General features: G+C 41.2%; 1 protein-coding gene across 4 annotated transcripts in view; it reads left to right on the top strand.

Moving 5' to 3' along the window:
* Positions 1–361: 361 nt before the first annotated feature.
* The window catches only part of LOC134878525 (junction plakoglobin-like), a 135,594-nt gene continuing 121,800 nt past the window's right edge, over positions 362–14,155 (top strand). The window contains exon 1 of one of the 4 annotated variants that reach the window (XM_063904611.1): positions 362–539. The gene's annotated coding sequence lies outside the window, so the exon portion shown is untranslated. The remainder of the gene's footprint in view (positions 540–14,155) is intronic. The other 3 variants (XM_063904612.1, XM_063904614.1, XM_063904613.1) reach the window with 3 other exon arrangements.

The raw sequence follows: 14,155 nt of genomic DNA, 5'->3' as shown, positions 1-14,155 counted from the left end.
TGTATTTTCTGACACTTTGTGAGTCTGCTTACACACCGGGGACACATATTTATGTAGGCCTATAGAAGACTTCAAACGTGCATTTTGCATAATAGGGGACCTTTGAATAAAAAGTATTATTATTAAAAATATGGATTTTACCCAACATAGTTATTGTATTCATAATCGAACCCAATGGAACAAAATGTTGATAGGTGTTCATTTAAAATCATATTGAGTAGCTTTAGTTCATTTTAAGTACTACTGCAAAATGCTCTTACTGAGCGTGTAAGAGCAGAGCGCCTCTCCTCTAGCAGAGTGAGACCTCTTCTCTTGCTCTCCTCTCTGTGACGCTGTAGCACGCGCGCCGCTGCCGGTTCTCCCTCACTCCGCGCGCTGCCTGCGGTCTGTACACCGTGCTTCACCGGGAAACACAGCGACACAGGGAGGGCACACCGGAGAGACTCCACTGCACCTGACCGGCACGTAGTGTGGATTTACGGAGCGGAGACCCGGACGCTGCTGCGCCAGACAGCCGCTCACTTCTGTCCGAGATCAAGGTAAGCTCCGCCAGCTGTCCGGTGTTCACTGCATGGTGACAGAGAGCCAGAAACTGACGGTGAGACTGAGCAGTGACCTCCAGCTGCCGGTCCATACACAGCACCATCACACACATCTGCACCCACTGTGCTCCTGAAACTTCATCAGTCTGATGCGTCTCAGGGCAGGGCTGCACATCTGACACACACACACACACACACACACACACACACACACACACACACACACACACACACACACACACACACACACACACACACACACACACTGCTGAACACTGAGCTGATGTGCTGTCAGCATTAACTCATCCTGAGGGATTATTATTTTAGGGTGCTGGAGATGAAGATGTTTTAAAAATATAAATATGAATAATGAGATCCTGCAGGGCTTCTCTGCTTCTTCTTCTTCTTTGTGTGTGTGTGTGTGTGTGTGTGTGTGTGTGTGTGTGTGTGTGTGTGTGTGTGTGTGTGTGTGTGTGTGTGGTTTGTGGGTCCCTCCAGTTTGGCTAAACATGTCGCCTTGTGTCTGTCTGTGCAGTCTGCCCTGCCTGACATCTCTGTCTCTCTCTCAGATGCATATGCACGTGTGTGTGTGTGTGTGTGTGTGTGTGTGTGTGTGTGTGTGTGTGTGTGTGTGTGTGTACACACTTACCGCTGGTGACAATAACATAGATCCTTAAGGGCTATTTCTATCTCCAAATGCATTTCAAAGCTATAGCCTCAACATCTGTTCAGAGGCTTCTGCTGCCCAGCCACACACACACACACACACACACACACACACCCCCCCCCCCACACACACACACACACACACACACACACACACACACACACACACACACACACAAACACACACACACTTAGACACTCTCCATATTTCTGCTTTGACTTCACATTCTTTGGCTGTGACAGGCGGGTGTAGCAGCCAGAGAGCTAGCCAAGTGTGTGTGTGTGTGTGTGTGTGTGTGTGTGTGTGTGTGTGTGTGTGTGTGTGTGTGTGTGTGTGTGTGTGTGTGTGTGTGAGAGAGCATCGCTGCATGTCACTGGGTTGGTGCAATCTTTTGCTCTTCTTGCTCAACAATATTTATTTCTGTGTTTTTCTCTGTGTATTTAAACATATGTATCTTGGCTCACTGGAACCTGTGTGTGTGTGTGTGTGTGTGTGTGTGTGTGTGTGTGTGTGTGTGTGTGTGTGTGTGTGTGTGTGTGTGTGTGTGTGTGTGTGTGTGTGTGTGTGTGTGTGTGTGTGTGTGTGTGGGGGGGTGTGCGTGTGACCAATACGAGTGATTGACCACTTCACCTGTAAAGATCCCATTATCAAAGTAAGTAATAATAAAATAAAATAAGCAAGACCTCCCATATCTATTTTTATTGCTGTTGAATAATTCAAACCATCTCAGCAGTGTCACCTGTTTGTCCGACAGCCTCCCTCACACCGGTCCTCCTGCAGGCTCTGGTATTGTGTGTGTGTGTGTGTGTGTGTGTGTGTGTGTGTGTGTGTGTGTGTGTGACGTGTGTGTGTGTGTGTGTGTGTGTGTGTGTGTGTGTGAGAGAGAGAGAGAGAGAGAGAGAGAGAGAGAGAGAGAGAGAGGGAGTAGATTTATCACCTTTCTAACCATTTTATCAGGTGAAGCCTGTTTTTCCTCTGGGGGAGCCTTCAGCCCTCAGTTTGAAACTGCTGACTTGATAAAGGTTCAGAGCTGCTATGAATTAAACACAACAGATCCATCCCATGATATGCTGAATGTATAACACAACAGACATCTAATATATACTCATTGTTATTTATTTTCTGTGAAGACCCTGATTTCAAGAATAAGGCAACTCCCTACATATTATTTCAAATGTAATATTGAATGCTATTATGAACGTGTGGATCAAATGTCCTGATGGGGCAATTACAACTGCAAACATTGAATGAATTATTGATTAGTTAAATTAATCGCAAACTTTATCATTTTCATGAATCAGTTTGTTTATTAAATTGAATATGTTGCGGATAATTGAGGAAGTCATCTTGGACTAATCAACATGTTCCCTCATTACTGGGAGCATAAAAATGGATTTAATGAGAAAAAAAACGTGAAAAAATAACAATGAACAAGGAAATGTGTTCATTGCAAATTTTATAGTAATTAACATCAGCGTGATCCTTATTTTATGAGCTCCTTTATTAGAATTGGGATTTTCAACTTCAGATGGAAGGAAGACTTCTGTCAGGAGTCTGAGAAGGCAGTCAGCTTAAAATGGTTTCAGCTGCTAATGATGAATTGGGTTTTTGTGCCATTTGGTCACACCGTTTCAGCCAAAGCTTCTGCCTTCCAGTGAATCTGCATTTTCTCTTCTCCAGTCCTTCGAGAGATTTAAAGAGAGACGAAAATGTTTCCAGTGTGACCCAACTTTAAGAGTATGATGGGGGGATATGCAGGTAAAACCAAATGTTGTTATTGCAGCTTCCAAAAGGAGCCGAGGGGCGCTGAAGAAAACACTTTGATGCGCTCCAAAGATCTGCTCCACTGCTTGCGTTCAAGTATCAATCTTTCCAAACACAGGCAAAAAAAACTTTCCATTACCAGACTGGAGTCAGATTTTGATGGATATTGTGGTGGAAATGGTGATGGAATGAGCGGTAAAACTGTGGTAACAGAACATTTCTCTTCCCGACTCTCTCTCTCTCCAACCTCTTCTCTCAGTCAGGTTAAACTACCACTAACTCCGCCTAAAGCTCCCGATCTACCCATCACCCGTTATACGTGAAAAATACCTCATAATAATGAATCAACACGGAGACCTGCTGCAGTCGTTTCACTTCTTCCAAACCAAAGTCTATTCTGTAAACAAGTCCACAGACAGGGGTATGTTATCAGAGGCATACACATGTTGTGTTCCTGCACTCATTACCTTTATATTTCAGCTTCAAACGTATAACAGCGCAGTGCTCATAGGAAAATTGACAGAATCATGTTAAAGACAATGTTGGCCAGCTGCCTTGTCTGCTTTTCATTTACACCAGTTTGTCACTGGGCACACATTACGAGGGGCTCCGAGGGACTTTATTCAAATACACCATTCACATCTCATATTCAGACACTCATGAAACATTCGTGCAAACACATGTGAATTTCACTGTGTCATGTGAGAGGAATTTCATCAGAGTAGTTCCAATTTACCCGAAATAATTTGAGAGGAAACAGAAAATGCGGGTTTTATAATAAAGGGGAAATACTTTTCTTCGTTCTTTCTCCACATGGACCTCTCAAACACAGGTAGTAACAGTAACACTCTACTTCAAGTGTCCAACAGCCAGACCATGTGATTAATCCGTCACATCATTTTGTCTGTGATCAGGGATATAAACTCACAGGGCATGGTGAGGATCCTAAGAGGAATGTTTCTTTGGCCAAAATGTCATTAAATGATGCATTCAGAAACTCATTGGTTTGACAATGAACGGAAATGGCTTTAACCTTCCTGTGGTCCTTGGGTCAAATTTGACCTGTTCCCAAATGTTGTTATGTTGAGATAAAGGTTTATTTAATGTTAGGGCTAAAAAAATAACATGTTTGTCTACAGCTCCAGAAAAAATGAAGAGACCACTCCAAATGTTTCTTAAATCTTTGTCTCTATATGTATGGCAGCCATTCCAGTGTCTGTTGAATTCCAACACAGAGAAATGTTGTCAGCAGTTTGTAGAATACAAAAAAAAACCCTCAAAGACATACCTATAAATAATAAAACAAGAGAAAATGATAATGCTGAAGTGGTCTCTTCATTTGTTTCTGGTGCTGTATACTACGTTTTTCCACCAGAAAATCATTATGATCACTTTCATTAGATCTTTGGTTTTATTCAAATATATAGCATCTGTGTTTTTCTGGGGGTCAATTTTGTGAAATCATTCAACATTTTTTACTTTTTTGTCTCTGAAGTTAGGTTTGATTTCATGTAAATGAGGTCTATTGACCATCATTTTAAGAAAGAAGAGTAACATTTCTGCTGATAAATAGGAATACACTTGCGATTAAAAAGTGTAACAAGGATTTGGGTGATTATTTATATTATAAGTAGTGAAACTTGGAGGAAAAAAGTTGATAGGAACACAACACAAGGGTTAAAGCCTGTCATGTTATTTGGATCCAGTTCCAATCAGACTGGTAGCTGGAGACCATTAGTGCATGTCTATAGGTCCTGTTTGTGTGTTTTAGGCCTATGTGTGTAATTGTAAAATACAGAGGGGACATCATTTCTCCTCTGGGATTAATAAAGGTGATCTTAAAGTTATTCTGGGGAGTTGGTTTGCTTTGGTTTGGTGCATGTTGAAGCAGAGAGGGGAGCTGTGTTAATAACAGAGGAAAATTATCCCGAGTGTCCTTCTGGAGTGAGGCCACACATCTTAATGGATGGTCATGTCCTTTTGGCCCATTCGGTTGGATAAGGAATGTCCATACCGGTCAAAACAAATAACAAACCAAACAAATGGACTGCATTCGTGTCATATAAATATACAGCTGCTCCCAAATTTACTTATCTTTTACACATTTACTCCCCTAATCGTCAAAGCCTCATATCGTCTTCTGTATTTACACATACTCATAAATCAAATGACCTCTAACCCCTGTTAGCTGCTCTTTTACAGGCACTGAGCTTTATTCAGAACTAATGGACTTCTGGAGTCTTATTGGAAACTTAGCGTACAAAGATATTTACTTCTAAGTCCTCACAGAGAGTTCTGTAACCTATTTGTTCATGGGCTGCAGCATGAGGAAAACAAACTGCATGTTATTTGGCCCAAATAATATTCCTATTAGGTTGTCTAACATAACCCTTATTCATCCAGACAAGCTGTCTAAGAACACTTCCTTATTTATTTATCTCCTGTTTGTAGTAACTGCCGCAGGGAGCGGGTGTTAAGGGACAGGAAGATGGTACACGCACGCACGCACGCACGCACACACACACACACACACACACACACACACACACACACACACACACACACACACAGAACAGAGCATTTTCTGCACTGGTAATGCTGCAGCTCTGGGGCTTGCAGCAGTCCTCTCAGAAGGTTATGAAACAGGTTTCCTTTTGGTTGCATACAACATGAGGTGTGTTCTCATGTTTATGAAATGTATGATCAAAACTATTTGTGTGCCTGACTTTGAAAACCCCTAAAATTATGCTCATAAGACTGAATTGATGTTAATACAGTGAACAATTATGTCCAGCTGTTTTAGCAGCCGTCCGGACCCAAAACACAAAAACAAACATGTCTTTAGAAGTCAGTAATTTAGCTATGAATCCATGAGTTTGACTTTTTTTGCCTAATTTGCAGAGAACAACTGACTATAAGCCTCTGGATTCGGACAAACCCCACCACACCGCTTTGTCCATGCTCTGATGATTCCGGCAGAAATTAAACCAACTTTTCTGAACTTAATTCTTCCAGCAGCTCATGAGGCTGATGCTACACATCAGCTCCTAATCTCCAGCTGAATGAGTGGCGCTTAAATAAAGATTAGGAGTGTAGCTCATTTGCACCCTCTGCATTTTACTGTTGGACACCATGGAGCGGTACACTCACATTTACATTTAGGTATCTGACTTCTCTCTGAAACTAGAACTTAAGATGGAATGGTCAACATCAAAACATACTTGTGCTGTTAGAAGAGTTAGCTGTCAGTCCATTCTTATGACTTTTTAATACTTAAATATTCATAACCGGACGCTGGTATGGTTTGTGTCATCTTGGCAACATTTGGTCCTGAAGACACCTGGTCTAGTTACTCACTTACTTCTAGTTACCATAGATGATGTTTGTGTACATCGCCTGGTGTTAATATTTATGTCTGTTTGTCTGTGGACAGATTTTCTCACCATAGCATCTGTGCAGTCAAAGAAACACATCTGGGTGCGGTCTCTCATCTAGTTTCTGCGTGTTGCTTTATCCCAGTGACGCGCACACGTGAAAATGATCTGTTTAGGGCTGGCACTAGCAGTGTAGCGGAGAGTCAAAAGGTGATTGTACCATAAACAGTATGTGGGTGTTACAGAGTTCATTTAGTGTTGATCCTCCTCCTGTGTGTGCTACAACCAAATCAAGTGCGTGTTTATCACAATAACGTTGTTGCAAGTCTTGGCAGAACATGACGAAACTGGTGTACCGCCCACCCTCGTTTTAAGTACAAGGCTTATTCCAGCAGCCAGGAACTTCAGATTTAAGACTTGTTCACAGTCAGGGTGCCGTTGTCTAGCCTGTAGAGGTCTATGCGTCCCTCCATGGATATGCCTCCCCAGACCCTCACTGACCCACCACCAAACCGGTCATGCTGAACAATGTTACAGGCAGCAGAACGTTCTCCAGACCCTCTCACACCAAATGCAAAACCAGTGAAAAACAGTCAGAAAAGATGAGGGAGAGGGAAAATGTCAGTGCCCTCCACCTGGAAAACCCTTCCTGTTTGGGGGTCGACTCATTGTTGCCCCTCTAGTGACCCTGTTGTTAATTTCAATAACACCAAAGCAGCTGAAACTGATAACCCCCCTCTACTTAACTGACCAGATCAGTATCCCAGAAGTTTAATTGACTTGATGCTACACTCTGAATAAAGTTTATTTTTGTATGCTTACCTCACAAACAGACATGTCAGCAAATGATAATTATTGGAGGAACTACAGGATGTGATGGAAACAGCTCGATCTCTTACTACAGACCAATATAGACCAAGTATTCTTATCATAAAACGGCTTAATTGATGGTTGACAGCTTCTGAATTCACAATCTCGCTCTACCTGTGGTTTGTCTGATTAGGAGTGGCTGTGTTGAATACATTTTATGAAACGCAACATTCACACCTAATTAATGCCATGACTGGCTACGGTTTAAACTGGGGGAGAAAGCAGCCGTTCACAATTGTGTGAATTATTAAATGAGAATTGTTTATTTGAGAAATTCCAGTCAGGTTTTAGAAAACATCATAGCACAGAGACAGCACTGGTTAAAGTAACAAATGACCTTCTTTCTGCATCTGATAATGGACTCTCCTCTATCCTGGTTCTGTTGCATCTGAGTGCTGCCTTCGACACTATTGACCATACAATACTACTACAAAGATTAGGACTTTTCATAGGTATAAGGCATGGCACTAAGCTGGTTCAGGTCATATCTATCAAAACGGTGTTAGTATGTGTCTGTCAACAATGAATCCTCTACACAGACTACAGTCAGTCATGGTATACCGCAAGGGTCCGTACTTGGACCTATTATGTTCATCTTATACAGGATATGCTGCCATTGGGCAATATCATAAGGAAATAACTCGATCAACTTTCATTGTTATGCTGACGATACACAATTGTATCTATCAATTAAACCAGATGCACAATTTCCATTAATTAAACTGCAAGAATGCCTCACGGACATAAAGACATGGATGACCTGCAACTTTTTATTATTAAACTCAGACCAAACGGAAGTCATTATACTTGGCCCCGAGCACCTTCGGAAAAAACTGTGCGACAATATCATTTCTTTGGATGGTATTACCATGACCTCCAGCACCACTGCAAAGGCTCTTGGAGTTATCTTTGACAAGGATTTGTCTTTTAGATACACATAAAGCTAATTTCAAGGACTGCCTACTTCCATCAACGGAATATTTAAAAAATCAGGCACATTCTAAATCATAACTATGCAGAAATACTCATCCATGCTTTTATCTCCTCCAGAGCTTTTGGCTACCAAGCTCCGTTCCTCTGGAACAAACTTCCAGTGTTGATGAGAGCCTGACAGTGTGCACACATTTAAGAGCAGGCTGAAGACTTTCCTCTTTGGTGCAGCGTACAGTTAGGACTGGTTTTAAACTCCTTTTTTAAACATCCTCATGGACCCTTCATTTTATGGAATTTTAATTATTGTATTGTAACTGTATGTGTGTCATTGTGTTATGTAACCATTCATTGGTATTTTCATTCTTATCTTGTCATTTTACTATATTGTTTTATATTGTCATTCGTGTTTGCTGATTAAAGCCTTCCGAGACAAATGTGATTTGTGATATTGGGCTATATAAATAAATTTGAATTGAATCAGCTCTTTCAAGTCAATGATTGGAAAGCGAAAACAACTCAACCAATTTCAGGACATAATGCTTTAAAAAGGGACTATTCAAGTGTCCTGTGAGGTTGTTTTGACTCATCAAAATGTACACTGATTTACAGTCGTCTCTCCCCAATGTAAGTCAATGGGGGAAAAAAGTCTCTGGGCCTAGTGACAATGTATAATTGACACTGAAGTTGTAGTATCACCGTATGGCCGCTACGAAATTTTGCATCAATGACTCCCTCACTTACTGGAAGCTTGGTAATGCTCCTCAGCACTGTGGAAACTAGCTGCAATGCCATCTATCCACCAGCAGGAGCAATGATTTGGAAACGATTTACTATCATTGCATTTTCATCAGGGGTGGGAGAAATACTTGATACAGCATAGTATCGCCATACTTTGCGTGCCGATATTGTATTGATACTTGGACGCCAGCTGAGCTTTTTCTTGTGTGGTCATGGCCATGGGTAAAGTCAGTGGAATTGGCAGGAAGTTAGTCAAAACAAAGATGGAGTCAGCGGAGAAAGAAATCAGAAATGCCCCGGTCACGTCAAAGGTGTGGAGTTATTTTGAATTTTTAACCAGGAAGGGAAGACGGACATGGATATGACGCATGTGCTTTGTAAGGAGTGTCGTATGAAAATGAAATACTCTGGGAACACTACTAACATGAGGTCTCACCTCACACGCCACCATCCAGTGATAGCATTAACCGTTGATTGCCGAGCCAATGTTACATTGGCTCCACCGAAAAAATCCGCCAACACCTAACACACTTAGCTTGGCAAAGCTACCACCGAATTCTGAGCAAGCTAAGAAAATAACTCAATCGATCACCTACTGCATGTGCAGCTGCGTTCATACAGCGGTGGAGAAAACGAAGGAAAACGAAAGACACTGGAAATAAGTATTCCAATACATTGTATCGCAATACTTAGCATATCGTAGAATAGCAATACTATCGTATTGTGGCTTAAGTATCGCGATAGTATCGTATCGTGGGGACCCTGGTGATTCCCACCCCTAATTTTCTTTTACATTCTCTCTCCTGAAATCAGCTGTACTTATCATATCCAAGCCGTCAGGAGTGTTCTTCCTGTCATTATCACATCAGGAGGTCAAAGTCACATTCAGACAAACAACAGCATACAACTGAAAGGCATATACATATTTAAACATCATATTTTTGGAGACAGTATCAGTCATTACAAAACTTTCATATTCAGAGGCAACTTAAGAAGCGCTCCAAGTATTCTGAATTGAGAGATTCATTTCTTGGCACAGCCAGCATCATATGTCAGTGGAAAAGGGTTTCTTGGCTGCGAGAGCCAGGCATCATGTAAATGTATTTTTGACGGACAGTTACACAATTTAATAACACTACTATCAAGCCTGAAATAGGACAACCCTTTGAGAGTCTATGAATAAAACTACCATGCTAATATAAGTCTCTGACCCCAACCAGTAAATATGAACTATTAACGTCAAATTGGAGATATAATCCAACAGTTATTTATAACATTTTAATGAATCCCAAATTAAATGTTCATGAAAGGGTTTGAACATGTTGTGATGGTTTTTTGTATTACATGTTTGATCACTTATTCAAGTCTGACCTGACACTAAAGTATCATCATATCCCAGGCAACATAACGTGTGATCTGATACCATCCCCAGTCAAATAATGCCTATGAATGAAAGAGAGAACAAGCTCACTTACACCATGCAGGTCTAACAATAATCTGTTGCAAATATATATATATATATATATATATAGGCTTTTATCCCTGTCCCCACGCTGGTTTTCTTTGCTTGTGTTCTAAATGGTGGTTGTTCACCGTTGAAACATTCATTAGCTAACAACGACATTATTACAAGTTGAAATAGAAGATCTTTGAGGTTCTATTAATATAAAGTGAGGGCCATGTACCAGGTACTCTATAAACAGTTGGTAGTTATCTGTACTTTTTACTTACATTTAGAAGCCCATACTTCTTTACTTTTACCAGATTATTTTTAAACATGAGTAAAGGATGTGTGTACTTTTACCATCTCTGTCTATACTACAGAGACTTAACTCAGTTTCAGTGCCTCAGGGGGGGTTAAGTAAACCCACTGTCTTTTTTTGCCTCTAGCAGGGTAGTGCAGGGATGACAAGCAGCAAAGGGTCAGAGGTCAGGGTCACCTGCTCTACCAGAGGACCGACAACAACAGTACTTATTTACAACGAATCCTTTGGGAAACACTTTGAATTCATTCTGGCTTAGGCAAATGAGCCTCTGCTCCGGGGCAGAAGAGTGGAGCAGAGAGGGCTGACTGTGGAGGGTGGAAACACCTACAGTCTGAACACTCATGAGCAAATATTTCCAAATCAAAAATAGTCTGGATCATTTTGTATTTGAAAGGTGTCAGATGAGTAAACTGGGCATGACACCAACAGCAGTGACAAAGCGGCACATTTCTCAGATAGGACATGAGCGACGAACAGACGCTGCAGGATATTTAACCGGCTGACATGAAAATCAATGTAGTGGTTGTAGAGATGCCACTCCTAAATCTCCACTGTCAGGGATCTGTGTGTGTGTGTGTGTGTGTGTGTGTGTGTGTGTGTGTGTGTGTGTGTGTGTGTGTGTGTGTGTGTGTGTGTGTGTGTGTGTGTGTGTGTGTGGTAATAATAATTTACAAGATATTTTTGTGTCTAATGTTATTTTTTATTAATTATTCATGGTTGCTTTTTTCCACTGAATGAGCCACACAGTGTATTCACATTTTTTAATTACCAGCTGCTTGTTTGGCGGCGATAAGAATGCTTTTAATCTCCATTAAAACTGATAATATTCGACTGGAATTTCTCCCATTTGTGTTGGACGTTGAAATCTTCCAGAAAACTTGGACTGGCACCAGCTTCTAACAGAGACGTTCTGTTAGACTCTCAGAGAGACCCTAACTGCTCTTCTGTGGAGAAGTGTAACGCATCCAGATTGGATGCATTTTTGGATCAAACACTATTAACTACATTTCTTTCATGAGGAACCTCCTTTACACAAAGCTTTTTGACTGATATTGGGATTGGGCTTTCTTTTGATGCCAAATCATGTCGAAGAGAGAAAGATAACCAGAAGACACCACGGCCAGCAAGCCTCCACTTATTTTCCTGGAGGGATAAATATTTTATTCACACAAGACAGTGACAGTCGCCACAAAAAAAGAGCATTTCCTACTATTCTGGAGACAACAAAGAGTGGTAAAGCCGCTGATAGTGTTTAATGGAAGGCACCATTCAGTAAGCACACCCTCTTTGTTTTGCGACTGGTTTTCTGATAATCGGATATTGCTGTATGTTTGTTATTTTACAGTACCTGTTATGTAATTACCCTCCAATGTTACTTTAATACTTACCTCCAGACTTTCCTTTCTCATAAAGCTTATGGCTGGCTCAGGCTTACCTTGAACCACCTTTTATTTATGCTGCTTAGCTTTCCACTTCAGTCTCTTCTCCTACTTCTCTTTCACGTTACCTCACAACATTTAATAGAAAAATATGAAGCAACGGATCGAGTGTCTTCGAACACCAGCTGTTTGTCACACAGTCCAGGTGCCAATAATCCAAACGAACTGTGCAGCTATGGACATCCCGACCCTGGGTGTAGCTGCAATTGCATTTAATAATAACAATAATGCATTTATTTATCAGGGTGCTGGAAGGTGTTTTACAGAGGTAAGATAAAAAGTCTAATGAAATTCCCAGCTAAAGCTCCTGGATTAATCTGAAGGGGGGAGGTCAGTGCAGTCTCTGATGTGTTGTGGGGGGGAGTTCCAGAGAGATGGAGAAAAAACACGAGGTAGTGCCATGGATCATGTAGCTATAATAAGAACTGCATACAGCGTTAGAGGCGGGGCCTCGTTCATTCCTATGAGAGCTGCTCATTGGCGTATGAAGACAAAATGGACTGAGATTCTCAAGGGCAAAACGTCACAAATTACCCATCATGCCTGGCTTTCGAGAGCATAGATCATGTGCAGTTGAGTTTCCCCTTAAGCCCCGCCCCTGATCTCCCGCTCTCGGCTCAGTAGAATAAATGGAAAGAGGAAATAAATCTGGATTCAGGTTTTAGTGAATTTTACAACTTTAAGGACCTTATGTTTTTAATAAGGGCTATAAAAAGGTTCATACTGGGTACTTTATTTAGTTAAAAAAAAAAAAAACATCCATCGATTTACAGACGTCTCTTTCCCAATGTAAATCAATGGGAAAAAGTCTTTCTGGGCCGGGTGACGTCACAGACTGATACGGAAGTTGTAGTAGCCGGAGTTTGGCCACTACAAATATTTTCTCAAAGTCCGGAGCACTTCCTGGGGGCTGGTTATCTACCAGCAAAAGAGCCATGCAGAGACCCTTACTCCACCTCAACATCAGACACTACCGTAGGGAGAGGTTTGTATGGGTTTTAAATCTTACGTAGGAATAGGTAAAAAAACGTCTTTGTTTTGGCGTAAAGTCTTCTCCCATTGGTTGGCGGCGGGGGCCGGATAGGGGCCCCTTGTCGGCACATGGGCATATCCCCCGCCGCCGAAGGAAGAATGGAGAGAAACGTGAAATAATACCATACATCTAAATATTACCTCTCATGGATCATATATGAAGATTCATTTGCAAAAATGGACAAACGCTTATATGAGACTCCTGAGTGCACACAAAAACACAACTTTGAGAAATAAATAAATATGGATATTGAACCCCCCCTCAAATATGTTCTCTTAGATGTTATGAAATGTATTCTCATAAATGATGCGGTAACAGAAAGAAAGAATTACGTTTAAACTGACCCCGTTTTGGTTACGATGCATGGTTTTACTATATACAGTAATTATGTTTGAAAATGTGTTTAAATTGTTAAGCATTTTAGAACTGTATTTCCTTTAACTGGTGGATAGAGTTGCTGCTGGGGGGCCACCGACCGGTTCAAACAATGCCCTGCTTGAACTGTGTACATCTTGTCAGTTCTTGTCAGCTGTTTACAAATCACCGTTTAACATGATGAAATAAACCCCACCATGTTAACTGGTGATATTCACAATATAACACAGGCAGACGCTGCCAACGCAAGCCTCAAAAACGAATGCAAAAGCCATGTGTTACGGACCAAACACAAGCATGGCCATCTGAAAGGATATTGCTTTGTTTTTTTGCCTAAAAAGTGCATATAGTGACCATTACAAAGCACATATCCAATGCTATGAAAATAGCGCTGTGAGATACGAACCCAGTCCTGCTTTCAAAAGGTATTAATCCGCTGTCTTACCGCTAATGGCCTGAGGTACCGTTCAGACTTTGAAAAAGCAAGTCGAATATTTGATATTGACAAATTGCTTGTAGCTGTTCCCAACAATTGGGAAAAACAGTAACAATGACATTGAAATTGATCACTGGATGAAGTCAATTAGCAAATTAGGTGGCAAAGGATATATATATATATATATATATAGCTGTTTAGACGGGCCATTTATAATC

The sequence above is a fragment of the Eleginops maclovinus genome, chromosome 16 (assembly GCF_036324505.1).
Source record: "Eleginops maclovinus isolate JMC-PN-2008 ecotype Puerto Natales chromosome 16, JC_Emac_rtc_rv5, whole genome shotgun sequence".
In the NCBI taxonomy this organism is placed as follows: Eukaryota; Metazoa; Chordata; class Actinopteri; order Perciformes; family Eleginopidae; genus Eleginops; species Eleginops maclovinus.
This window is presented reverse-complemented; position numbering and strand designations above follow the sequence as displayed.